Source organism: Paramisgurnus dabryanus, chromosome 13 (genome assembly GCF_030506205.2).
Source record: "Paramisgurnus dabryanus chromosome 13, PD_genome_1.1, whole genome shotgun sequence".
Classification (NCBI taxonomy): Eukaryota; Metazoa; Chordata; class Actinopteri; order Cypriniformes; family Cobitidae; genus Paramisgurnus; species Paramisgurnus dabryanus.
Window position 1 is genome coordinate 28,631,027 of NC_133349.1, and position 26,238 is coordinate 28,657,264.

Consider the following 26,238-nt stretch of genomic DNA (forward strand, 5'->3'; position numbering starts at 1 on the left):
TCCAGGGACTAGAATGCATTGGCGGGGGAGGATGTCACAAGGTGACGATATTTTCAGGGCGGAACCAAAAGTTGAGGAAGTTTGGTTCCGCCCGGATGTTTCCATCCAGACCAGAGAATGGAAACACCGGACATCCGGCAGCTTTGCGAAGGCTGTAATCAGCCGATTGAGCACAGCTGTGGATAGTTAAAGAGATCGCCGGGTAATTGGACAACGGGAGTACATGGAGGAGTATAAAAAGCACAGTTAAATCACAGTTAAGCGTCGTAGTGTGTGCTGAGGAACGGAGCTGTGCTCGTTGCTAGACGTGGTGGCTGTCTATATTTCTCTCTCCATTTCTCTCTCTCTCGTTGTAGTCTGCGGTGGACCTGCTGGAGTGAAAGGAAAATCCTATGGGTAGAAGGAACCTTGGGCTAAACAGCACTTTTGAAGGAGTAAAACAGGAAGAAAATCGACCTTGTTGTACAACGTAAACAAAGGCTATCCGCTGTGAGTATACATTTTGGTGTAGAGCAACTTGCAGAAATTAACCTGTGTAATCGTTGGAAACCTCCAGGAGAAGGAGGGCGGCCCTACCCCTAAAACAGCGTGGTGGGCGAGCCGTTAGGAGCGTCAATCCAAGCAGCCACAGCAACGAAACATTATTCTGGTCGTATTTTCATCGCCCTTATTTCAGCCCAAGTGAAGTGGAGGACGCCGGGCGTTTCCTTTGTGTGTACACTTATAGTGTGGTGAGTGAGACTTTGCAATTAATAAGCTTTTCACGTTGGAGTGGTGTTGTGTATTTGCTGTGGGTTGCTGTGTGTCTTGTCAGACGAAGCCCCGCATCATCCATTCTTCTACTGGGCAGAGGACGGAGAGGCTAACGACCTCAGAATTTACAGCTACCATACGCAGTGTGCTGTTTTGGAGTGTGAAGGGACGCAGATCAAGAGCTGTCAGTGACTGTGAGTACAATATTGGAAATATTCGTGGTGCAAACTTACCTGTGTCTGTCTTTGTCGCAGAGTCAGAGGCGAAAGGGTCCGCCGCCCCCGTGGTCTCTACAAAGGGGCGCCCCTGTCCAGGATTTGATCGCCCTACGGGCAGTGGAGATAGGGCAGCGCTCGACCCGGTGAGGTGGTGTGTGACCTTCGCCCCTCTGCTGACCTACGGAGGAAACCATACTTATCAAGAGCCGGTGAGAAATACCCGAAGTCCAAGTAACAGTGTCTTTGTGTCCTAGTGGCCACCTGTGGAGAGAAAGGAGAACGAGAGTGAATAATTGGAGAACAGACTGTGTAACGTGATACCTACCCAGAGAGCTGTAAACAGCAGAGCCGGTGAAAAATACCCGAAGTCCAAGTAACAGTGTCTTTGTGTCCTAGTGGCCGCCTGTGGAGAGAAAGGAGAACGAGAGTGAATAATTGGAGAACAGACTGTGTAAAGTGATACCTACCCAGAGAGCTGTAAACAGCAGAGCCGGTGAGGAATACTTAAAGTCCAAGTTAACAGTGCTTTTGTGTCACAGTGACCACCTGTGGGGAGCAAGGAGAACGAGAGTGAACGTACGACGGGGAACGTGAAGGCACGTGGGGCGAGGACCCCCTGCCGAACAGAGGAAAGGTACGCAGACAGCGGAAAATCTCCTTACCAGTCACACTGAATTTGTTCTGCCTCCAGGAAGGAAGAAGGAGGGCGCCACGGTTAGCAGGGTCCAGGCCGGAGCCTGACGTTTCCCCTTTCCCCCGGATTACGGTGGTTTGAACCCCTGTTGCCCTTGCCCCTGTCTGCCCGTGGCTGCAGTCCCCCTGGAGGGAGGAGAAGAAGCCCATTAGTTTTAATTTCCCCTTTCCCCATTTCCCCAGTTCTTTTAAATATTTAAACCAAATAAAGCTTGTTTTAAATTTTACTTACCTGTTCCCGTGTTTGTCTGGTCATTGGGTTGGCTTTGGGGACCTCCTCGAGGTGGGAGTTGAGAAGGGGCGTGGCTTCTAGTCAAACATCGCCAGCCCCTGGTGGTGACATATACATACATACAAACATACCATACATTTTTTGTAATATTAATCTAATAAAATGAAACCACAAAACCAATCAACAATAACCCTAAAATCTGATTGAAAAATTTATAAAAATTTATACATTTTATAAAAATGATAAACATATAGAATATGATTTTTTACTAAAAGGTTTGTGTCAGGTAACTTATATCTTTGTTGACTACTTAAAAAGCCCTTTAAATAAACTCGCCACCCACCACCCCTCACTTCTCACCCCTTATACATCCATAAAACCTATTGCACAACAAATCTGCAAATCACCAGAAAATCTCACTGATTGACCTTAAAATTGGATATAAGGATAGTAACATGAATTTGACCTCAAGAAAAACAAACTTGTACACTCATGAGCAACCAAATGTAGGCTTGCAAGTGAGTCACATCAGTAAGTGCCCCAATAAACCCTCCTTCCCTCTAAGTTTGTCATTTCAAGTATGTACTTTTCAACTGATGGTGTAATGTAAAGCTCAAATGCAAGTCTTATATCTTCGACATGGCTGACAACATACAGTATCTGGTGGGCCCTGTGACCATTTTGATGACATTAGCAGGACTAAGGGGAGGTTCACATGCCCCTAAAGGCCAGAGTATAGTCTGTTTTTTGCATGTACGCAAACGTACACGCACGGTCAAATGCACAGCCTTGCAAATGTACGCAGATGTTTGAGCCATGCAAATTGCGACAAAATGCAGTGTATTTTCTGGGCTACATACTACATTATCATGTAGGCGCATGCACAATGTATGCAAAGTTTTAAAAATCTGGAGGGGCACATAGTATATGCGCACTCTTCTGATGTCAAAAATTGCACCATGTGAACCCTCAGGTACATGTTTACGGACTTTACTTCGACCTTTAGTCTACCCTGTCATTCAAGTGGAGTGGGGAGTGGGACCATAATAACTTTCCATTTTTTTAAAGGTAATGTGTCTGCTGGTGGTTAAGAAACAACAGGAGGGTCAACACTAGAAGTTTCATTCTCATCTGCGGAGAATACCTAATAATCAGACTCCTCATCAACATTATCGTCTGTCTCAGACACACTCTTCTCTATGTCACTTTCACTGTCAAATAGCTTTGACTCTGAAAAATCTCATTGACAGAAAACCTTTGCTTCGAGGCCATTTTTATTTGGAGAGTGAGCATGGAGAGAGCCCACAGAGCACAAAGAGAAATGGTTTAGTAGGCTTCTGTGCAAGCATTTATAAGTTTGCTCTGCCCATGTAAACCACAAGAGTTATGTTTTCCTCTCCACCACGGCACGGGAAACATCAAAGCTCATGAGAATTAGGATATCCCCTTCCCCAATATCATGTGAACTATCAGTGGTTCTCGCAGTGTAATTGTTAGGTTAGATCTCTTAAAACAGTGCGGAGATTTTTGAATATTACAGTATATTGAATGTGTAAAATTTTCGAAAATTGTAAAATTAAAGCATGTTATAGTGACCTCAGTATAACCATACAAAATAAATGTATGTGTAATGATGAGTGTAGGCAGAGGATCCAAGTGCAGTTAAGGTTTTTAATATAGCAAAATAAATGTGATGATACATTTAAAGCGAGGCTTCGGAGCTTGTGTCGAGCAAAAGTGGGCGTGTCAGATGAAGCCTCGATGCATGCGCTTTGCTTTGCGTGTCAGAATGTTCGAACCTAGTATTGTATGTACATATACTTGTGGGTGTAAACATTATTCAATAAAATACAGTATTGAATCGTATGAATATTAACTCTTTTTAATTAATAATGAAATGTATTGCCACATTTGAATGAGTAAATACATTTATTATATTGACAATTCACACACATGTTGTCTAAACTTTATTTGCACACATAATATTAATATTCATCTGAATTCATCAGCTTGTTGTTTCACTGACGGTTCTTCTTCCAGAAGCAACCGCTATATGTTTTATTAACCAAAAGATGGTGCTGTTTTCGACCCCTCTTTGAGGCTTCGAATCATGGTTCGAAACCGTAAGGGAAGTAACAGTGCTTCATTCAATGCCTCATTTCCCCATCACTACAAAATAAATCAAGATCCACACAGGCGTGGTACACAGAACAGGGACCACGGAAACAGAATAACATCACAGTGAAACAATACTCGACCCAGGACAACTGAAACACAAGCGCTATATAGACAGTTTCAGCAGTAACAACATAAACATGCGGCTGTCGTGGTCTTCACGTAACTTCCGGTAAACTCCGCTTAGAATAAATAACAACAACGTACTTTAAACGTAGTTTATTTAAATAACAAGCAAAATAAACAACACATAGATTACCATACCTAGAAACCAAAACATTTGTTATTTTCTACGAGGCCTTTGTTTCAAGAGTTAGTTATCAGACCATTAAAAACGAAACCAGAAGTAAAGTTCGGACCAGGGGCCGGATTCACAAAAACATTCTTAAGACAAAAAATAAGAAAGTTCTTAAGATAAAGTTCGTAAGAATGTTACTAATTGCAATTCTCGAAAATTTCTTAAGTTCTCAATTTTTTCTTAAGAATATCTTAAAATTGTGTCTTAAGAACAAAATGACAAGCGTTGAAATTAATTATGATACCCTGCTAATAAGGTAATAAACATATTAATCTTTTGACTAACGTAACCTTGCGATCATTAACGTGATACAAACGAATGATGCATTAAGACTATAGAGAATGTTATTCCGTGTTGTAACAGGGGCCAGCTAGTATTAAGGTGGTGCGGTGAGTAAATAGCATTCCATAATGTCCCAATCGGTCCGTCATGCGGGTCGAGCGCTCTGTGCCCACGGCTTCGTCTCCCGCGCTCACGCATCAAGATACAGACGCGGAGGGTAAAGCGTGCCCACGCTTTTAGCTGTTTGTCGGAATTTAAATGTTTGTTTGCTAATATTATCACTAATACTTATTTGTGTTTCATGTCAAATTACTGAGTAAGCCATTAAACTTCATTATAAACGTGTGAAATTCCTCTTTAAACTAATCTTTGTGAAGTAAACACATTAAATTGCCATTTCACAATACATGTCACATTTAAAACAATCAAATTAACTACTAAAACATACTACTGTACGTTTTGAGATTTAAGACTACTGTAAGGTTATCCGGTAACACTTTACAATAACAGTACATGAATAATCATGTACTAATACATAAATTAATAATTACTTTAATATGAAGTAATGATAAGTTAAGCCATGTACTAATCAATAACTAACCATAACTATGTCATGAGTCATATGAATTCATGCATGAATTACAGCCACCTTAACTACACATTAATACATGTTTGTTAGTTAATGCATTAATTAACACTTTGGGTAACCGAAATCAAACATGCTCTAGAACAGTGGTTCCCAACGGTTTGCAGGATCTGATGCTTTGTTTGAGGTCAAATAAAGATGCATAAAATGTTCCACTTATAATTTTAGAAACAAAAGATATTTTTCAAATTCATGTGCTCACAATACCAAGATAGCAGGTAGTCAAAGTATTTTATTATGTAAGATAATTGTTCTCTTATTTTTGTGTGCTTGTCAATGTAGATTGCAAAATCAAAAGGAAGGTTGATGTAAACGTTACGGCCTACAACAGGCTGTCCGCTCGTTACACTTGTGGTCTGCTGCTTTTGGCGCTGTCAAAATATTTCAGTTAAAATCATTCTGACTATTCCTCAGAAATGACAAACATGTTAACCAAAGTCACAATGCCAAATGTATAGTGTTCATATAAAGACCATCAAACCGTCAATCATACCAGTTTATTTGTGAAAGCTATTAAAATGTTATCTTGATGTTATTTTAATTATTGTTTAATTAATTTTTCGCATTGTATCAGGATCAGCGTTAAGCCAGGGGCGGATCTACGGGTGGATTGACAGCTTGCCCACCCAATCAGATTCATGGAAAACATTATGTTTTTTCATTCAAACCATAATTCTTCAACCATTTGAACTATCAAAAAATTAGAATTGCTCCTAAAGAAAACAAATTGCGCTTTTTGGCAATATATGGTTTATTACGGTAATGTCTTGCTTTCCGTCCACCAATCGCTGCTGTCATCTAGAGCGGAAGAGGCGGGTTTGAGGAGAGCGCGGTAGGTTAGATTGCACTGAGAAGCAGATTCGTGTGAACGTGTGGATCAACGCGGCAAAGAAAAGACTTCTAAATAAAAACGGTGTACACCAGCAACACTAAAGTTAACTCGCTCTTGGTGGCTCGCGACTCGACGGCCCGACTGGACTGTTTAAGTTGATTTTCAATAAAGCAGTGTTGATATTTTTTGCTTCTGGGTCCTCTATGTTTCAGAACCAGTGCTTAGGTAAGCCACGGGCGTTTACCTAAATAAATGCTCAATGCTTAAATAGTTCATCGTAAATCGTTGTAATATGCTTATGACTTGCGAATGTTATGCTTATTTAACTGAAATAAACCAAGCTTAATGGCGTATGCTGCCTGCATATCCGACCTCCGGAGGATGCAGCCTTCTGTTTGAGAGACGGTATACAGTTAGCTTGAATAACGTAATTCCATCTAAAATGTACAAAACTGACGGAAAAAACACAGTCATTTTATCTTCCCAATTAACGCAAGTTAAAAAAAGTATGTGAATTTTTCTGGCCCGCAGATGTATAGATGCCCACCTATCAAAAACACTTTCTGCCTCCGCCACTGGGTAACTTATATTTTTATTTGTTAATGTATGATAAGGTCATGACTTTTACTAAGGGGGCACATCATTACTAACTCATCGTTAACTACTCATAAACTAACATAAATTCATGATTTGTTAATGTATGATTAGGTCATGACTTTACTTGAGTGGGCACATCATTACTAACTCATCGTTAACTACTCATAAACTAACATAAATTCATGATTTGTTAATGTATGATTAGGTCATGACTTTACTTGAGGGGGCACATCATTACTAACTCATCGTTAACTACTCATAAACTAACATAAATTCATGATTTGTTAATGTATGATTAGGTCATGACTTTACTTGAGGGGGCACATCATTACTAACTCATCGTTAACTACTCATAAACTAACATAAATTCATGATTTGTTAATGTATGATTAGGTCATGACTTTACTTGAGGGGGCACATCATTACTAACTCATCGTTAACTACTCATAAATTAACAAAAATTCATGATTTGTTAATGTATGATTAGGTCATGACTTTACTTGAAGGGGCACATCATTATTAACTCATCGTTAACTACTCATAAACTAACATAAATTAATGACTTGTTAATGTATTATTGTGTAGGCCCTACACAATGACTTTTCTTGGAGGGGTACACTGTGAAAAAGTTATCAATTACACATTCTATACAAATTCAGCTCATCAAAATCCAAATTTTTGGTGGTTTTAAAGGAGAGGAGCAAATGTGAAAATTAGTCAGACATTTGGAAGGGGTGATAATGGCTTAAAAGAAGAACAAAACAAATACTGTATGTGCATTTTGATATTAAGACGAGCCAGTTCACACAATAACCATCGTCTGTAGGCTAACACTGATTTAAATTTAGAAAGAATAGCGTCTGTCACTCTTAATGGCAGCAGTGGAACTGATTTTAATTATTAATCCATAATTGCACATTTAATGATTAAGGTTAACTGTAAATGTTGCAAGAAATCCAGTGCCATTCAATGTTTTTAGCTCAGCTGCAGGAGCAAATATATAAACAGTTTTGCATTACAAACCTAAACATTTTGCATTAACAAAAGTTATTTTCGTTCTTCTAGAGAGCTTGTTTGATATGGAGTACGCAAAGTGTTAGTTAATGCATTAACTAACAAACATGTATTAATGTGTAGTTAAGGTGGGTGTAATTCATGCATGAATTCATATGACTCATAACATAGTTACGGTTAGTTATTGATTAGTAAATAGCTTAACTCATCATTAGTTCATAATAAACTGATTATTAATTTATGTATTAGTACATGATTATTCATGTACTGTTATTGTAAAGTGTTACCGGTTATCCTAACTTTAAGATGTCATTTAAGACAGAATTGGAATTCTTCCTAAGTTTTTGTCTTAAGAACATACTTAAGGAAAAAAATAAGAACTGTCTTAAGAAGCTTTTTTGAGGATACAAAATATTCTTAACTTTTTTCTTAAGCTTGAATTTAAGATAAAAATGGCAGTTAGGAAGATTTTCTTCTTAAGAATGTTTTGTGAATCCGGCCCTAGAAGTGTATCTCATCACAGCACGCGTCTCATGAAACCGTCTATATAAACATGGGTTAACAAGATAACAAAACACACCTGAAAACAATTAACATGAGGACCAATGAACAAAAGAACTACAAAAGACTACTGTACAGACATATCAGACAATGAAAAGACTTCAAAATAAAAGACATGACTAGGGAAACACAAGACAGGACTGTTCACTACAGTATGTACAATTTTGATTTCCCATGTTTTATACAGCTTAAAGATCCTGGAGTCAACTGAGATGCTACAAAATGTGTAGAGGACATTGAAAAAATAATGTTATCCTCTTTAAATTAGGAAAAGGCATTAAACCTGAAGAAAAAAATATGTACTTAAAGAAGTTAAACTTTGAATGGGGTTAAATTGACCCCAAAGTTGTAGGAAGTTTAAGATTTATACATCATCTGAAAGTTAATAAATAAGCTTTTCATTGATGTATGGTTTGTTATATTATACAATATTTGGTCGAGATACAACTATTTAAAATCTGGAATCTGAGGGTGCAAAAAATCTAAATATTAATAAAAAAAAATCACCTTTAAAGTTATCAGCAACTGCATCCAATCACAAAAATAAAGTTTTGCTATATTTACAGTAGGACATTTACAAAATATCTTCATAAAACCTAATCTTTACTTAATATCACAATGATTTTTGGCATAAATTAAAAATCGATAATTTTGATCCATACAATGTATTTTACAATGGCTATTACTACAAATATATATATGTGACTTAAGACTGATTTTGACACATCAATCCAAATATACTTGGTTACCCTTATCTGCCACTGGGCGAAGAAACAAACATAATTTAGAGAAAGTGTAGCTTTCGGCTGGTTGGATGCTCAAGCAAACACTTTATAAACAGTTTATAAAAATCAATATATGACTTACTGTATAGTTCACAGGGAGTATGACACCCCCCAAAATGATTCACTTTATCATGGAAAACAATGAGTGAGGTTTTGATGTGTCTTTGTTTGTGGACAGTGTTTGAAGATGTATTTTTCATATGCTGCGATGGTTGTTCTCCACTGGGCGGTCGCTCTCATAAACACACAGGTCGAGATGAGCCCTGGGGTTTTGTTCTGCCCAGACCATTGTGAGCAGACAGTCATAACCCAACTCTCATGCGGTACGGCTGACGCTTCCACCTGTCTCTGGGGACCCAGGGGAAATGTCTGAGTGATGGCCCTTATACCTCAGAGACGCTCCTGTCGGGCTATAAGTGGAGCAGAGCATCAGAGGTGGACTGAGAGAGGATGAAAATCGTGACCCTCAGGGCACCAGGCCCTCTCCTCGTTGCCCCAAGCCGCCACACAGCCATTGTAATTGGGGGCTGTCCAGCCAGCCTTCAGCTGAGGTCCCGGCAGAGCTGAACAGGGTTCAGGGGTTAGTTAGAGATATTCTTTCAATTCATGAGGGAATAGACCTCACCTCTGGATTCTTTTACACCACGGCGTTTCATGAAAGACCTCACAGTTGTACTGCTACAGTGAATTCTATTGTGTCTTATAAATACAGATTGTAATGTTTATATATAAGCATCTCTTACTATTGTGCTATGAACATACAGTATATGATACTCAGAATGATCACTTTTCTAATTTACCTAAAATATAACCATTATTTATTCAAAGAAAATCTGCATACATCACCAAACCACAACTAACATTAGTAGTTGGCATGCATTTAGTTCATATACTGTAAACACAATATAGAAAATCACTTGGAAGGATTTGGCAAACCGCACAAAACAAGCCTCCTTCGATTGACACTATTCCCTGTGCCCAGCTGTCAGGCAGCTTGCCGGCCCTTTAAAACCTGGGTGACCTGACAGTGTTTCTTTTACCTGTGTGCACACCCCCTTCCCTGTTAAGACAGTATGGCAGCAATAGCAGGACCCTCTTATCCCCCTGGAACTTGTTAGTAGGACAGCTTCCTGTCATTTGAGCACTGAGAGCTGAGGCTTAGTGTCAGGGGTCTCTCTCTCCTCCAGGTCTTTTATGCCCACCTGTCTGCCCTTGCCTTTCAAGAAGATGGCATGTGGAAAGCTGTATGGGGCATTGACACTATGGACAGGACCGTTTCTAGCCATTTTGATGGTCTAGGCGAAACCCCTGATAGCACCCCCAAATAAAGTTTTTACATTTTTTACAATTTTACACAACAAACACAAATTATCTAAAAAGCATGTGATCATGTCAAATCTTTAATGCAATGAATTCAATAAAGCATTTTGAATCCTCTGATCCAATGGCATCTAAGAATCAGATTGACAGTAATCCCAGGTTGTGCAACCCGTTGGACCAGCGGTAGGCAAATATTTTTTTATTCAAGGGCCACATCAGATTTGAAATACATTTGAAGAGGCGCATACTATGTGAACAACAATTAAGCTTTATTTATTATAAATTAACACTCAATTATTACTGTACACTAAGTATACATGGACATTTGTTCTTACCCTGCTTTAAGGAACACAATTTAATATTTTGAAAAAAACTGTACAACTGCCCTTGTGCATATTATATTTAAAGCTCTAAAGTAAACATAACAATCACAGTAATATATTTAGCATAGTAAGACACAACTCTCATTTCATATCCATTGTGAGACATATTTACACTTATCATCATGAGGGAAATTAGCCGTAGCTATATTTTTGTGATATCCATGATTTGAGCAGATTACCATTTATATGACCATATTTTACTAGTAATAAAATACAATTGTTATTATGATAAGAACATAGTAAAATTGTGGTTACTTGATACAAATAAAACTCTGTTTAGTAGGGGAAACGCAAAATAACGCTTTTTGGTTTTGGCTCAATCATTCAAAAAATATTTGAGTTTGATTAATTATATTTTTACACACGCAACACACACACACATCTCTGCTACAAATGAACATTTGAAGTTTGTTTCTAGTACTTACCATTCTTGGACAATTACACCAAACGTGACAGAAGTGCAAATGTTACAACTTACCCCATAGGTGGAGTTCATTGTAACAGGCAGGGGGTTAGTTGTAACACTTGCTAAAAATTAAGATTACAGGCAAATATTTCAATACTATTTTATCTACATAATTAAAGTGGATATTGTTTATATATCTGTCTATAGTAGACGGGTATCCACACTGTATTCATTCATCCAGCCCTTTTCTAACAATAGTTCAATTATAAATGGATACAAATGTCTAAATATGAGAAAAAGCAGCACAATTATGACAAAACATTTTTTTTTTATATGTGACCCAGTCTGTAATAACCATACTACAGTTTCAAAATCAAATTCTGAGATAATGAGCATCAAAGTCAGATTTTAGCCATTCATTTCATGATGATTTCAATCTTTGACGTGACCTTATTCAATCAATATTAAAGATATGAACAAAAATAAATTTAACACACGATTTTTGATAAGACAGGCACATTTATTTTGTTGGTAGCCAGCAATCATTCGTGTGTAGACTATTTAAAACAACAGCAAGAATTACGCTAATGTTAGCGGTTTTCATATAGTAAGTGCTGAGGGGTTAACACAGCGTTACAATTAACCCCGCAGGGTCAAAATATTTTCAAGCTCACCAAAAAGTTGCGAAGAGCTGGAGACATATTTCAAAATGATGCTATGTTTTAGTCAACAAGACACTGATTAATATGACATAGCATTGGATTTGGTATCTTACACACCCAACTTAGAGACCGAAAAAAAAAAACTTATGATGAAAAATGTACTTACATGCCACCAAAACACTCGTTTATCAATAACTCTCTTAAAAAACATTATACATTTATAATCATTTGCGGGAGATCGTCTTTTGGCAGTGTGAAAAAAATACCGTTAATATGTACAACTAACCTCGCGTTGTCGCGTAGTTGCCCTGCCCACCCCTATAATTTAATCGTGCTTCATTTTCTTAAGGGTAAATCATCACAAGTGCATTGCTAGATAATTCCATATCATGAAATTCCAATTCCAATATCATGAAAAAAAAATGTGTTAAACACAGAGCAAAGCAGGTTGTGGTCTTTAAAAATGTCAATACTTTTGGGCAAACCACTCTGATGCTTGGGAAATATTTTGCTGTCCATTCTGTATTAAACACGCAACATTCAAAGATTATCTTCTATTTGGTTGCAGTGCTCATTTTTCACTCATTCAAGTCAATGAAGCAGCAGTCAAAATGTATATGCATTCTTTGGCACCCACTGCAGCTAGTGGTGCCCTAGGTGACCGCCTAGTGCCCTATGCCTAGAGGTATAGAGATACTGGATAAGAAATGCACAATATAATAAGACATGCTTTAAGAGACCATGCTTTATGAGTCAAAGAGTGCAGGATATTGGTACAAATAGGTTTAAAATACTGTATGTTTTTTAAAAAGGTATAAGCATATTCAGTATTATGAAGAAATAGTTCATATGAAGTGTTTGAGAATTGAGGTTGAAATGATTTAACTGTTCAATTATTTTCCATGGCAAATCATTCCCAACCATTTTCTGGCTTTTTCAAGTTTTAAATGAGTTCTTAAAAAATGCTTTTGATGGTTAAAAATATTCCACTGCTGATTTGTAATGTAAATTTCGCCACAAATCCCTTCGCTAATGAAAGCATATCTAAAAATATTAGACACTGTGACTGCTCGGTAAGATTGCCTTCCAGAAATATAACTTCTGCCATCTCAGCGCTTCTGATTAACCAACATTCCCAAGCCAATAATGTGGAAGATCATCTGAAGCGAGATTATAAGACACTCTCTGCATTGACCTATATACAGAAGGCTCACATAATATTTAATCTGGTGAAAGAGCATTAGCTGATTTTAAACGCCACGAGTCTCTCCGCATTAATGTCGGACCTTTTTCTCATGCATTTCACAAATGGCTGGACGGTAGTAGTGTTGGCATATGTTTCCCAGGGTGAGGCCCGGCCTTCATTGTTCTGAACGGATGTCAGGATGCATTAGGACCAGCTGGGATGTGGTGGGGAACCCCTGCTAGGAGCTTCTCCTGTCATAACTTGTAATTACATTCAGATTGTCAGTGCTGCAGACGTATGAGAGCGCAGGTGCTGTAGGCGGTCAGGTAGAAGTGAAGCTATCGCCTCAGCTCAATGCACAGGCACAGGTTTTAGATTAAATCAAGTCAATACACAAATACATTGAGACTGGACACACGCAAGACCACAATGTGCATGGTTTATTTTGGTGACTATAATAATACCATTCACACTGGCCAATGCTGTGTGGCCACGCTGCTCACATACTGTGATAAATAAATCTTTTATACCACACATTAATGGAAATATTCAATGTTAGTTTCAGTATAAAGTCAACTTAAGATTAAATTACAAATTCACTTACAGTACATGCTTCTTATGCATGTGGTGTTAGACCTTTAAGTCTAAATGATCACTTTTCAAACATGTTTACGCAATGCATAATTTTTGTAGTTAGAGAGAAACATTTCAGACAACTGAATATTTTGATGCAAAAGCCCTCCAGTTACAAAAGCATGAAGCGTCTGTCAGCCACCCACAGTCAAGGTCACTTTACAGCTCAATATGAGAATGAATGATCAAAGATGAAGTATAGTTTACAGTTGACTTTTGACTCTTTCGCTATGTATTCAAGCTTTGTGCATTCACAAATATGTGAATAATGCTTGTAAATATAAAATAATTTTCTTTCATTTCATAGAAAACCTTGTAACCTTATGAATGGAATAAAATAATAATCATTTTAATTACTATTACTATTCGTGTGAAAACGAATAAATCATCCTGTAATTGGGCACTGATGCTCTCCCTGTATGGAGGGGTTGTCATGGAAACCTGGCAAACCTGGCAACACCATCTTTATTTTTAATTTGCCATTACCATTATGCTTTTTTTCCATTCTGTCTCATGCTTTCTCTGTGTTTCCGTCTTCAAATTGGAGGCTGAAACGAAGCACACAAAGCAAATTCAAAATGCACAACAATATAAAAGATGACTAATGCCACCAATCCCAAACTAATAACAGCGCTGCCAGTGATGAAGGAAAACGTGTGTTGTCATAAATCATAATTCGCCTAGTAGAATCATCGCCATCCATTGACCGTGACATGGGTAACATCTGTCGGTCCGTTTGCACCGAGCGCATGTCTGGCAAGCCTCAGCTGTTTTATTGGCCCGGTGGTAACATACTGAACCAAAAATAAACAGTAGATCATCCACACTTATTAAACTGAGATACAGGGAGCTCCTGCTGCATAGCGAGATCTGATCTCAGGAGCGCAGGGGACAAAAACGCATGAGGTGACCCGCACACAGACAGGTGAAGGAAGACAATGCCAGCACCAATTATTTCCCTGAACATGTTCTCCGATACAAGCGACCCAGAACTCAGACCTCAGATTTTTGCAGGGTTCAGGAGACGTGGCCAGCAGACCATGGATGGACTTTAGAAAAGGTCATTGCAGATTTTATTTTGTTTGAAGCTTAGTGTCACCATGGTAAATGCCCAGGGTTCGATTTGAAAGACATTGTGTTTGTTTTTTCCTGCGGTTTTGATCTAACACCTCCAAACTCATATAACCCAACAAAATCACCACCTACTGTATCATTACAAAGCTCAAAAGAGGCACGTCAGTCGATACCTTCACCAGGAAACCGACTAAAAATGCGTCTAATGGATTGTGCATTAGTACATCAACAGCAGTTTAACCCAGCTCAGACCATGCTTTCCCTCCTTTTGGTCAGATTTCATTTTTAGGGTTTCTATAAACATCAAACGGTTAGAGGTCTGAGATTTTAAAAGCTGTAAGTGGGGGAAGATCAGGAGAGCCAGAGAGTGCAGGATGTTTTTGAGGTGGTAAGCTTTTCATTTTGTAAAAGCACATTTAAAAGCAAGTCCGCTTTTCAGAATCTACCAATGCTTTTTAGTCCTGTTCAGCATAATAATGTATCTCTCCGATCTGCTGGGCAGATGATATGAAACATTTATTTTCGGCTAATGTAAGCAGTTGACTACAGTAATAAACATCTATATTTTTTGTATGATATTAGCAGATCTTGTATACGCTGCTGTCCAGCAAACCTTTCAACTCAAAATTTTAATTGTCTGAAAAAATTTTTTGTTTTATACTTTAGCAAAAGTGGGTTGAATGGGCCAGACAGAGCTTTATAGGGGACATATTATAAAAAATTTGACTTTTTCCATGTTTAAGTGCTATAATTGGGTCCCCAGTGCTTCTATACTGCAAAAAAATTATTTTCAAGAAAAAAAATTCTTAGTATTTTTATCTTGTTTTCAGTAAAAATATCTAGTTTTTTTAAATTAAGATGCTTTTTCTTGATAAGCAAAACGATTCAAGAAAATAGGTCTAGTTTTTAAACCAAAAATATCAAATGTAAGTGATTTTGAGCATAAAACAAGCAAAAAATCTGCAAAAAAATCTTGAAAATTTTTCTTAAACACTAAGAAAAATGTGCTTACCCCATTGGCAGATTTTTTTTGCTTGTTTTATGCACAAAATCACTTACATTTGATATTTTAGGTCTAAAATCTAGACATATGTTCCTTTTGCTCATCAAGAAAAAGCATCTTAATTTAAGAATTTTTAGATATTTTTACTGAAAACAAGACAAAAATACTAAGAAAATCTTTTTTTGCAGTGTATCAACCTAGAAAATGTAAAAAAGATTAACCCAGTAACTTAGTTAAAGCATTCTCTGCAAGCATGTGAAAAAATTTGGCTCCCCTTGTGATGTCAGAAGGGGATAATACTGCCCCTTAACCTGCACTATTCAACCACGGCACTGCAGAGATCAGCTCATTTGCATTTTAAAGGATCTGTTGAAAGCTTTATTCTGATAACAAACCTGCAAATTTCGCGACTGGCCAATCAGATTTAAGCATTTCAATGAGCTGTGTAATAAAATAAATAAATAAAAATCCCATCTTTTATCCCAAATAAATAACCCAAAGATAAAACAAGGGAACTAATTACACAAAGAGATGTTTCTATTAATCCCAAACATCAAATTAAATCTTTAAACTGCATATATCTACAATAGGCTACCAATACCATCTTTTTCAAAACCTCTTTTCTGACCTTTCCTCATCTTTCTCTGTTACCAGTACATTACCCAAAGTCTGTGTCCCATCACATGTGACTCAACACAAACAAACCATTCAAAACTAAAAAGAATCCCTTAGATCTATCAGACGTCAAAGTCACCCTCACCCTAGGCTACGCTGTGTATATGACATCCATACGCACAAAGTAATCTGAATGTTTACAAATGCATACATCAGATACTGATCCCTAAAAAAGATCAAAATGTTAATCGTTTTCTCTCACAAATGTATGGTTTTACTTTCAAAGACATTACTAACCCACTCGGTCATTTGGAATACTTTAATGATAGATGTATGACACCGGATCAACTCCATAGAGTCACCATTAAAGGTTTTTAATCTATCTCTGCTGTATGTTAAGACACATGGCTCTTCTCCTATTGATGCCTGTAGTGCCCAGTGCGTTGGTGGGTACGTTGCGTGACTACAATGTAAAGCCTCTCCCAAGAGTTCCCAAAGGTCTTCTCAAAAGACAAGTCTGTTCCAACATGATGATATGTTTGGTGGTTTTAAAGGCTATTAAAATGTCCATCCTGAATTTGGTTGGTGTAACATGCAATGGAAACATCTGGTCCACATAGAAGCATGACTGCACAATGCAGTCGACTCAAAACGTTAAATCAAGACCCACGGTAGATCGACTTTCAACAGCTACGTCCAAGCCAAATGAGCAACAAAAGCAGCTGTCTTAGAAAATCTTCCTTCATGTGCAGCTCTTTGCATTCATGGCAACATTGATTCTCAAATGCTTTCAGCTTTTTCAACACTGACAAAAATAGTCAAAGGCAGAGCCCAACAAATGACTCAACTCATCATATCTTATCGTAAGTTTATTACAGTCAAGCTCATAAGTTTACATGCCCCGTGCAAAATCTGCAAAATGTTAGTATTAGGCAAAAAATAAAAGGGATCACACAAATTGCTGTTTGTTTTTAATTTAGCATTGTTCTGCACAAGCTATTTCACATAACAAATGCAAGTCACAACACAGAATAACTGGATTTACAAACATGACCCAGTTCAAAAGTTTCCATACCCTTGATTCTTAATGCTGTATTATGTTACCTGGTTGATTTACAACCGTGTTTATGTTTTGTGATTGTTTTTCATGAGTCTCTTTTAATTTGATCCTTTGCCCACTAATCTTCCGAAAAATCTTTTAGGTCCTAAACATCATGCGCTTTTCCAGCATCTTCTGCATTTTCGACTCCTTTCCAACAATGACTGTATGATGTTAATATTTATCTTTTTAAACTTTTTTAAACAGGATGATCCAACCTTTCCTAAAACCCATATAATTGTTCGGGTCAGTTTGTCCATTTCCCAAATATGACCTTCCGACAGTGGCGGCCGGTGACTTATTTTTTCATGGGCGCTCGATGCGAAGTTCGTCACAACATGTATGTAGCCTGTCATGTGTGTGGTTCCTCTTTTCAAAATATGTGTTCTGTGCGTCAAGAGATCATGTGCATCATGTGTCTTGTCAAATAAGTGCCTGCTGCAGAAGCAGGGGTTTATGATAAAAGAGACGCTCGCGTTTGCCAGATACTCGCATAATCTCTTGCGTAATCCGTTTATCAACGGTTTTGACGCGTGTGCAGCAGGCACTTATTTTGACAAAACACGTGATGCACATGGTGCGCATGTCACAACAAACACATATTTTGAAAATGCAAGCAACACACATGACACTTATTTTGGATTAGCACCCCTCGGATGAGCAGTCACAAGCCACCACTGTGTTTACTAAATAACTAATTAGTGAAAAGCAAAAGACGCAATTAGCAAAAGATGCAAAAGTATTTGCATACTATCTGCTGTAAATCTCATATCTGGTGTGTATATCTGTTTAACAACTGCCGCCAGAAGAAGCGATATGTCATCTTTGATTGAAAAATACCATTGGCTCTCATGTGTCTTGTGACCGATTGCAAGTCAGCTTGCAATGTGTCACGCTATTTGCTTTGATGACCAGCCGCGTCATGCTCTAATATTCTGGTTTATGTTTGATTGAGATCTGATGGTGTGCGACACGTTTATTGGGTCCTTCATATAAAGTATGGCGTATGATCGAATAGTGTTTTTTATTGCTCAATTTGTGCAATAGATACCCGTGACTGTACTTTTACCCACATATTGTGTTTTATATAGTTGAGAAGTGGTTGGGTTTAGGATAGAGGTGGGGTTAGATGCTCCAAAGTAAATTTAAAACCATAAAAAATGCAAAAAAAAATTAATTGTCTAATCTAACAAAAGGCAAACAACCTTAAAATGTAATCGCAGGTTGTAATATGCTGCAGAACGCTAGGGGGTGCAAATCCCTTAAACCTAACTGTATGTCAAAATAAGCTGTTTGCACAAACAAACTTTGAGGTCATTATCTTTGGAGGATGATCCGTGTAAATTGGAAATAATTCGATAGCTGATAGCTTCTAATTGATAGCTCCTGAAGGGCAAAAAAACCCGAAATACTAATAATCTGCAAAATGTTTGTGCGCATGCATATACATGCACACATGAATGAACTTGATAGTTAACTATTATAATATAAATCCTGTGTTTGCTGATGTCACCGACAAGCGGATGACATCAACGTGCCGCGAGAGCAGTTTGAAAGCAAACTCTTTCAATGATTTCTTGACTCACCCTCGCGGTACGATGTCATCAGCCCCTCGTTTTTGTAGCGCAGCTTGAAGTCCGCTGCAGGAGGTCTCAAATTGGAATTTTCGCAAGTAAAATCCTTTTTTTGTTTTAGCATTCAAACAGACTCGGTTCTCCCCCACACTCGCGCTATGCATATTGCATACATTATACCAGAAGTAATATGATTTGTTCCCTTTCAGTCGGTCACTACGACGTCACGTCGTGACCGACGAATTGGGAACTCGCTTAGAGAGACCAATCTGCTTCGTATACTACTAAAACGCCAATGAACTTGGCATTGAGATATTTGCATAATGCTGGCGCCGCCCCGCCAGGTGCCTTTATAAGCAGCAGGTGCAAATAGGAAAATTAGCTTTTTCGCTTCGAAAGCCGGCTTTATCTGCGACTGAGAAGCTACTTTACTCTGTTGGGATTTGATTGCTGAAGTTGGTTGAACTAGCAGTATCACAGCGGACGCTTCGCTTATTCCACGGCTCTACATCTGTTTATTGTTTGAGTTTAGTGTGTGCGTTGCCTTCCTGTGCGCTCATCAACTAAGCATCTGAGTGAATTTCCCTAAAAGAGTGATACGAGAGAGCTTTGTGCCTTGTTAAAGGCAGCCACTCTCTCGTATATGCGGAGATCAGCGTCCTTTTCAGGATAGCTTTTCGCCGTGCGATCTTGGATGCGAGAAGTATAAGGGTTCCAGTGACGGTCACGAGCGCTGTCTTCGTGCTCAGGCATCGAGCACTCCGGGGCTGCGTTCGTGGAGAGTTTCTGTTCTCTCTGTGAGAGCATAAACCTCTTGGATTGCGGAGACGACTGTCGTTTCTACGGGAACGCTGTCCGCGCCTTTGCAGTGCTGACGCCGCCATGGTGCGGCTGTCAAGCGCTCGCAGGGCGCCCTTCGCGTCACTACGCTGAGTAGGACGGAGGATGCGTCCTCCACCTACCGGCCTTCTCATCCTCAGCCGGTTGAGGCTCCGGTGGAGACTGCAGAGTCGTGTTCTACGATGTCTGCCGAATCCATTGGACCTCCTTCTGGTCCCGTCACTTCTGCAGCATCAGAGGGGTGTCCATTTTTCCTCCGAGGCAGAGTCGTTCCGGAGATGGCGGCCGTGCCCGCGAGCGGCGGAGACGGTAGAGTTGGAAAGGTTAACCCCTCTCCGCCCGAACCGTCCCGCCCACATGATTGGTACTTCGGAGCTGCTCGGGCCTCTCGGTCCTCTCCTCCTGTGCCTTTCTTTCCCGACGGCACGAAGAGCTGACGTGATTTGCGGCCGTCCGGCCGTTCAGCTTCACCCCTCACCTCCCTCACCAACGGAGCCGCTAAGGGCGGGGACCCCTTCAGTAGAGCGGGATGCGTTCCTGGAGGGACCACCCAACCCTTCCCTCCCGTGTTTGTAGACAGTTGTCCGGTCACGGACACTGCCCATCAGGCATGCCGGAGAGGCGGCTTCGGCCCTGCACGCAATAACGTTGCTGCAGGCTCACAAGGATTTACGAGGGAGCCCGCGACCTTCAGTCGTGCGATGTCCACCACAGTGGTTCAAGATCGCCACCTTTGGCTGTGTCTGGCTGACATGACGGACGCAGACGAGAACAACTTGAATGCTCCTGTCTCACAGACCGGCCTCTTCGGCGAGCCAGGGGAGTCGTACAGCTCCGCTGCGCAGACTGAGGCGATCTCTTAGGTCATGCCCCGGCGGAAGAGAGCTGCCCTTGGTCCACCACGCCGGCTCCTCAGTCTGCCTCTCGCCGTCGGCGTCCTGCGGCGACCACCTCCGTTCCCCTCCTCGGACCCCATCTCGGCAGCGCAGGGGAACCGGTCGTCAGCAGCTCGCCCCGCCCGCTTAGCCGCTTCCCGTGAAAATCGGGAGTTTAAGTGGCCAGTGAAGGGCGACCCGGATTGGCAGAGGATCACTCTTCAGGAGATGGAGCTCCTTCCCCCGATAGAGGGTCGGGTGGAAAATCCTTGGTTTGCATATGTTCCACCGGCTGTTCGGCCGGTACCCACTTAACCACACATAAGAGTGCATTCCTCTTCCCTCTCTAGGTCTCCGGAGGATCGAGAGAGCCGTGAGCGGGTACACACCAGCTCCCCTACCTCTCCTCTATCGCCAGCGGGTGACCTGAGGAGTCCGAGCTCTCCGCTGAGGAGACCGGACCACCAGCACCCTCATCGGAGTCTGCGCTCTCCGTAGAGGAGACCAGATGACCGTTACCCTCAGCGGGCTCAGGTCAGTGTCACACACATACTGTAGATGTTTATGCTGTCACAGCAGACGCACCGGCAGTCCCACCTGTCTCGCTTCGCTGCCCCACCGCGGGTACTTCGGTAGTGTCGTTATTTCTCCTCGTACGGTGCCTGGGTGCTTGGCTTCAGTTCCCAGCCCGTTTCGTTGGGTTTTACGCACGATCCGCCTCGGTTACGAATCCGGCACTCCCCAAAATTCGGGCTTTCGTTTCACTGTGGTGAAAGCGTCCGATGCACATGTACTGCGTGCAAAAGTCGATATCCTGTTGGCGAAGGATGTTCGAGCCGGTCCCTCTTACCGAGATGATGATATGATGATAGAGTTTTTCCAGCCTGTATCTCATAGTACCCAAAATACGCGGCGGGTTACGATCGATTTGATTTACGCACCGGCTCTACGAAGGTGTTCTTTTTGGATGATAACGCCGAGGCTCGTATTTCAATATTCAGATCGGTTTGCAGCCTTAGACCTGTAAGACGTGTACTTTATGTGTCCATCTCCCCTCGCTTTAGACCGTTTTTCGCTCTGCGTCGTGGGTGGGCATATTAATACTGAGTACACCATTCGAGCTGTCTCTCTCTCTCCGTGTCTCCGTGTGCTAGTCACGGCATTAAAATATCAGAGAGAGAGCGTTGTTCGCATTCTGCTTTTATGTACGTCGACTTATAATAGCCCGTTCTTAGCAGACGTGCGCGAACACAGAGAGTTAATGCTTCGGCATCTCGCTCGTTTAAGTCTTCAGGTCGACTGGGAAAGAGCAACTTTGCCCCGTGCAGAGGATCCTTTTTCTCAGTATGGAAATAAGACTCGATCGACTAATTGGCGTGTTTTATAAGAGCGCGCAACCTAGTCAGTTCTGACTTGCCTCGGTTTAATTCGAGGGAAGTACGCGGTCCCTCTGAAACAATTTCAGAAGCTCCTGGACATATGACAGCATGCTGCGGCTGTGACATCCGCCCGAGCTGCTTCATATGAGACCGCTTCAGCGTTGGCTTACGATCGAGTCTCGAGGAGAGCGTGGCACACCGACATACACCGTGTAAACATTACACCTGCGTGTCATCTCAATTTTTCCCCGTGGTAGACCCGGCATTTCCGATAGAAGATGTGCCCCTGAGGGGTCTCCTGGCATTCTGTATATTGCAATGCCCTCAGCACGGGATGATCAGCCACGTATGACGGGCTTGCAGTCTCAGGGGTGTGCATAGCACCCCAACTGCTGCGAGCGGTGCGCTGTATATCTGGGACTTGTACGCTCCGCTATGGAGATGCGAGGGAAGGATGTATTAGCCGACACCAGTAACATTGCGACTGTTGCGTTATTTACCGTTAAGGCGGTTTTGCGCTCTCGTCACCTGTCGCATCTCGCTCGTCATCTCCTCCTTTGGAGTCAGAAGCATCTGAGGTCCCTTCGTGCCATTTACATCCCGGGTACGCTCAATACAGCGGCAGACGCGCTTCCCGAGCTGCGCCCCCGGCGAATGGCGACTCCACCCCCAGACGGTCCAGCTAATTTGGAAGAAGTTCGGTTGTGCGTAGATAGATCTGTTTGCGTCGCCGGACGATACCCACTGTCGCCTATTTTATTCACTAACCGAGGGCAGCCTCGGCGTGGATGCGTTGGCACACAGCTGGCCGCGGGGGGTGCGTAAATACGCATTCCTTCCAGTGAGCTTTATTGCGCAGACACTGTGCAAAGTCAGGCAGGACGAGGAGAGCCTTTTATTAGTCGCCCGTACTGGACTACCAGGAATTGGGTTTCAGAGTTAATGCTCCTCGCGACAGCCCCTCCCTGACGATTTCCCCTGAGGAAAGACTTCTTTCTCAAGGAAGGGGCACATTATGGCACCCGCGCCCCGACCTGTGGGATTCCATGTATGGTCGTTGAGCGCGCGCAAGGTTTAGGTGATTTATCGCAAGCGGTATCTAACACCATCGACGCGGTTCGAGCACCGTCCACAAGACGGGCTTACGCGCTTAATGAAACCTTTTTCGTCACCCGGTGCTCTTCGCAAACGCGAGGACCCCAGAGAATGCCCATTAACGTTGTGCTTTTATATCTTTAACATAGGTTAGATGGTAGGCTGTCCCTCCACCATTAAAGTTGATATCGCCGCTATTTCTGCTTATCACTCACTTATCAACGGCAGATCAGTTGGCCAGCATGATTTAATTATTACATTTTAAGAGGCGCTCGCAGGCTAAACCCCTCGCGCCCTCCCTCTTTCGCCTGAGACCTGTCCATGGTGCTGAAGCCTTCAGGTCTCCCTTTTGAGCCTTTGCAGTCTACGAGTCTGATGTTTTTATCAATGAAAACTCTGACCCTGATAGCATTGGCCTCCATGAAAAGAGTAGGGGATTTACATGCATTCTCTGTTGACGATTCGTGCTTTTAGTTTGGTCCTGCTGTCTCACTGAGACCCAGACCAGGCTACGTGCCCAAAGTTCCCACCAGAGATAAGGTGGTGAGCTTGCAAGCGCTGCCCCCGGAGGACGCAGACCCAACCATGGCTTTTGTTGTGCCCCGTACGCGCACTGCGACTCTACGTGGTTCGCACGCAAAGCCTCAGGACCTCAGACCAGCTCTTTGTTTGTTATGGTGGCCAGCAGAAAGGGAAAGCTGTCACTAAGCAGAGGATGTCTCATTGGATAGTTGATACTATCGCCCTGGCTTATAATCTTCAGGGTATTCCTTGCCCCTTTGATTTGAGAGCGCACTCCACACGGAGCGCTGCCTCATCTTGGGCTTTAGCTCGTGGTTCCTCGCTAACAGACATCTGTAGAGCTGCTGGTTGGGCGACACCTAATACGTTCACTAGATTTTACAGTGTTCGTATCGAGCCTGTATCCTCTCGTGTTCTTTCCTCACCAGGGGGAGCACGGAGAGCAGTCTCGCAGGTCGGCTTGCAGCCTCCAACTGATGCTTCATAACTGTGTCAGTATGGAAGGCCTTCAGAACAAAAATGCGTAATGGTTTGAATTGTTCTTCCTCCGCTGCCTTGGCAGCCTTTGTTGCGGAGCATTGGCTGTCAGCCTTTCACTAGCTGTATCCTCGCGAACCTATGTGTCTGGCTCGGGCTCCACATTGTGTCCCACCGGGTTCCTTTGTGAGTATTTTTCCGTGGGGTTAATCCTACTAGCCCACGTTTCCCTTAGCAGAGCACTGCTTTGCTTACACAGCCACGGCTGTCATTTTTACCTCAACTACGGTTGACTTTCGCCCACCATTAACCCTTAAGACGGGTGGTGGCTTCCGCAGCGTTCCTATCCCGCTCAGGTAGGGCGCTTCCCAGTCGCTGGCACTTCTGTGGGGTTAAAGGAACATCTAGTGCCCGGCCTTCTGCCTTAAAACCTAATTCTCCTCCTCCTTAAGTGGAACCGGAGGGCTTTACGCAGACACTGGAAGAGGTCAGCCCCTAGTGGCGTTTTGATAGGGATTCCCAATTCGTCGGTCACGACGTGACGTCGTAGTGACCGACTGAAAGGGAACGTCTCGGTTACGGATGTAACCCTCGTTCCCTGAAGGAGGGAACGGAGACGTCACGTCCCGTCGCCACAGGTGCTGCCACCTGCTGTTACGGCCGGTCACACTTTCCGGCTTTCTCAGCGAAAAGAAGCTAATTTTCCTATTTGCACCTGCTGCTTATAAAGGCACCTGGCGGGGCGGCGCCAGCATTATGCAAATATCTCAATGCCAAGTTCATTGGCGTTTTAGTAGTATACGAAGCAGATTGGTCTCTCTAAGCGAGTTCCCAATTCGTCGGTCACGACGTGACGTCTCCGTTCCCTCCTTCAGGGAACGAGGGTTACATCCGTAACCGAGACGTTCTCTCAGAATAAATAAACATGTTCTCTTTGACTGGGAAATTGTAGCGCAGTCGAAGTGAATTGTATTAATTATTTGCGCGCATTTTTGAATATGGCCACTTGTGGAATAAAAACTGCACGACAACAAAATGTAAGACTTGTTTTTGCATTTAGCCCTGTTTTACTAAGAGTTTTATTTAGTGTTTTAGTCTTAGTTGGTTAACTACGTGTGCTCTATCACATCATTTAAAAGTCTTAATTGTGTGTTTATAAGTGTTTATTGGCGGTTGTCATGACAAGATTTGTGAAGGGATGTTACAGTATGTTTTGATATTATCTTGTTTTAGTTTATCTGTTGCTGGAGTTGCACTTAGTTAAGAATGACAACATTTGAAAAGCATTTTAAACAACCATGATTTCCATTTTTGTTTTTCATTTGTATTGCTTCCGTATTGTTGTCAGTAAGTGTACATCCGTGCAATCGTAGTATGATTTTGTACAGGTTGGTGGAGTATGTACACATATAATGTGGTTTCATAGATTCGTTATTTGAGAATGGCCTTCTTGTACGAAGAATTTTTGCCATACCCTAGGTTTTTGTGAAAAGTCGCCACTGGATGACAACACAAAAAAGAAGGAAATCTTAAGCATATTTCTAATGGCAGGCAGCATAGACCTTGGTTGTACTTTCGAGAGGTTATTGTGCATGACTTGCAACTTGTATGTTTAAGTGGATTTAAATCTAATCACATATTTTGCTGCATTTTTCAAAACAAAGCCATCTTATGCCTTATATGACTTACAAAATTGAAAATTCTTGATTAAAGTTCAGAAATTCATTAGAAGCAGATACTGACAGCAGCTAGTGCAAACGTCTTTCTCTCCACAGTTGTGTCCATGTTGGAGAACATTCAGCTTGAAAGAAGTTCATTCTGGAGATATAGCTGCTTGGTTGATGGCACATGACTTAAAGGTGACATAAAATGATTGAACGGAGTATTTATCCTTGTTCTGTGATGTGACATGTAGACAATATTTTTTTGTTTGGGTCTGTAATGCCTTAGAACAGGTGTTCTCAAAGTCCGGACTCCGGTCCGGATCCGGACCCGACGGCAACTTGATC

At 41.5% G+C, this 26,238-nt stretch overlaps 1 long non-coding RNA gene across 2 annotated transcripts; it reads left to right on the forward strand.

Annotated features, from left to right (window-relative positions):
* Window positions 1-286: 286 nt before the first annotated feature.
* Window positions 287-1,877, forward strand: LOC141280037 (uncharacterized). 2 transcript variants are annotated; one of them, XR_012334837.1, is made up of 3 exons: window positions 287-947; window positions 1,226-1,322; window positions 1,368-1,877. It is a non-coding gene; the product is annotated as an uncharacterized lncRNA (long non-coding RNA). The 2 variants fall into 2 exon arrangements; XR_012334838.1 differs by having other exon boundaries at window positions 1,511-1,877.
* Window positions 1,878-26,238: the final 24,361 nt, after the last annotated feature.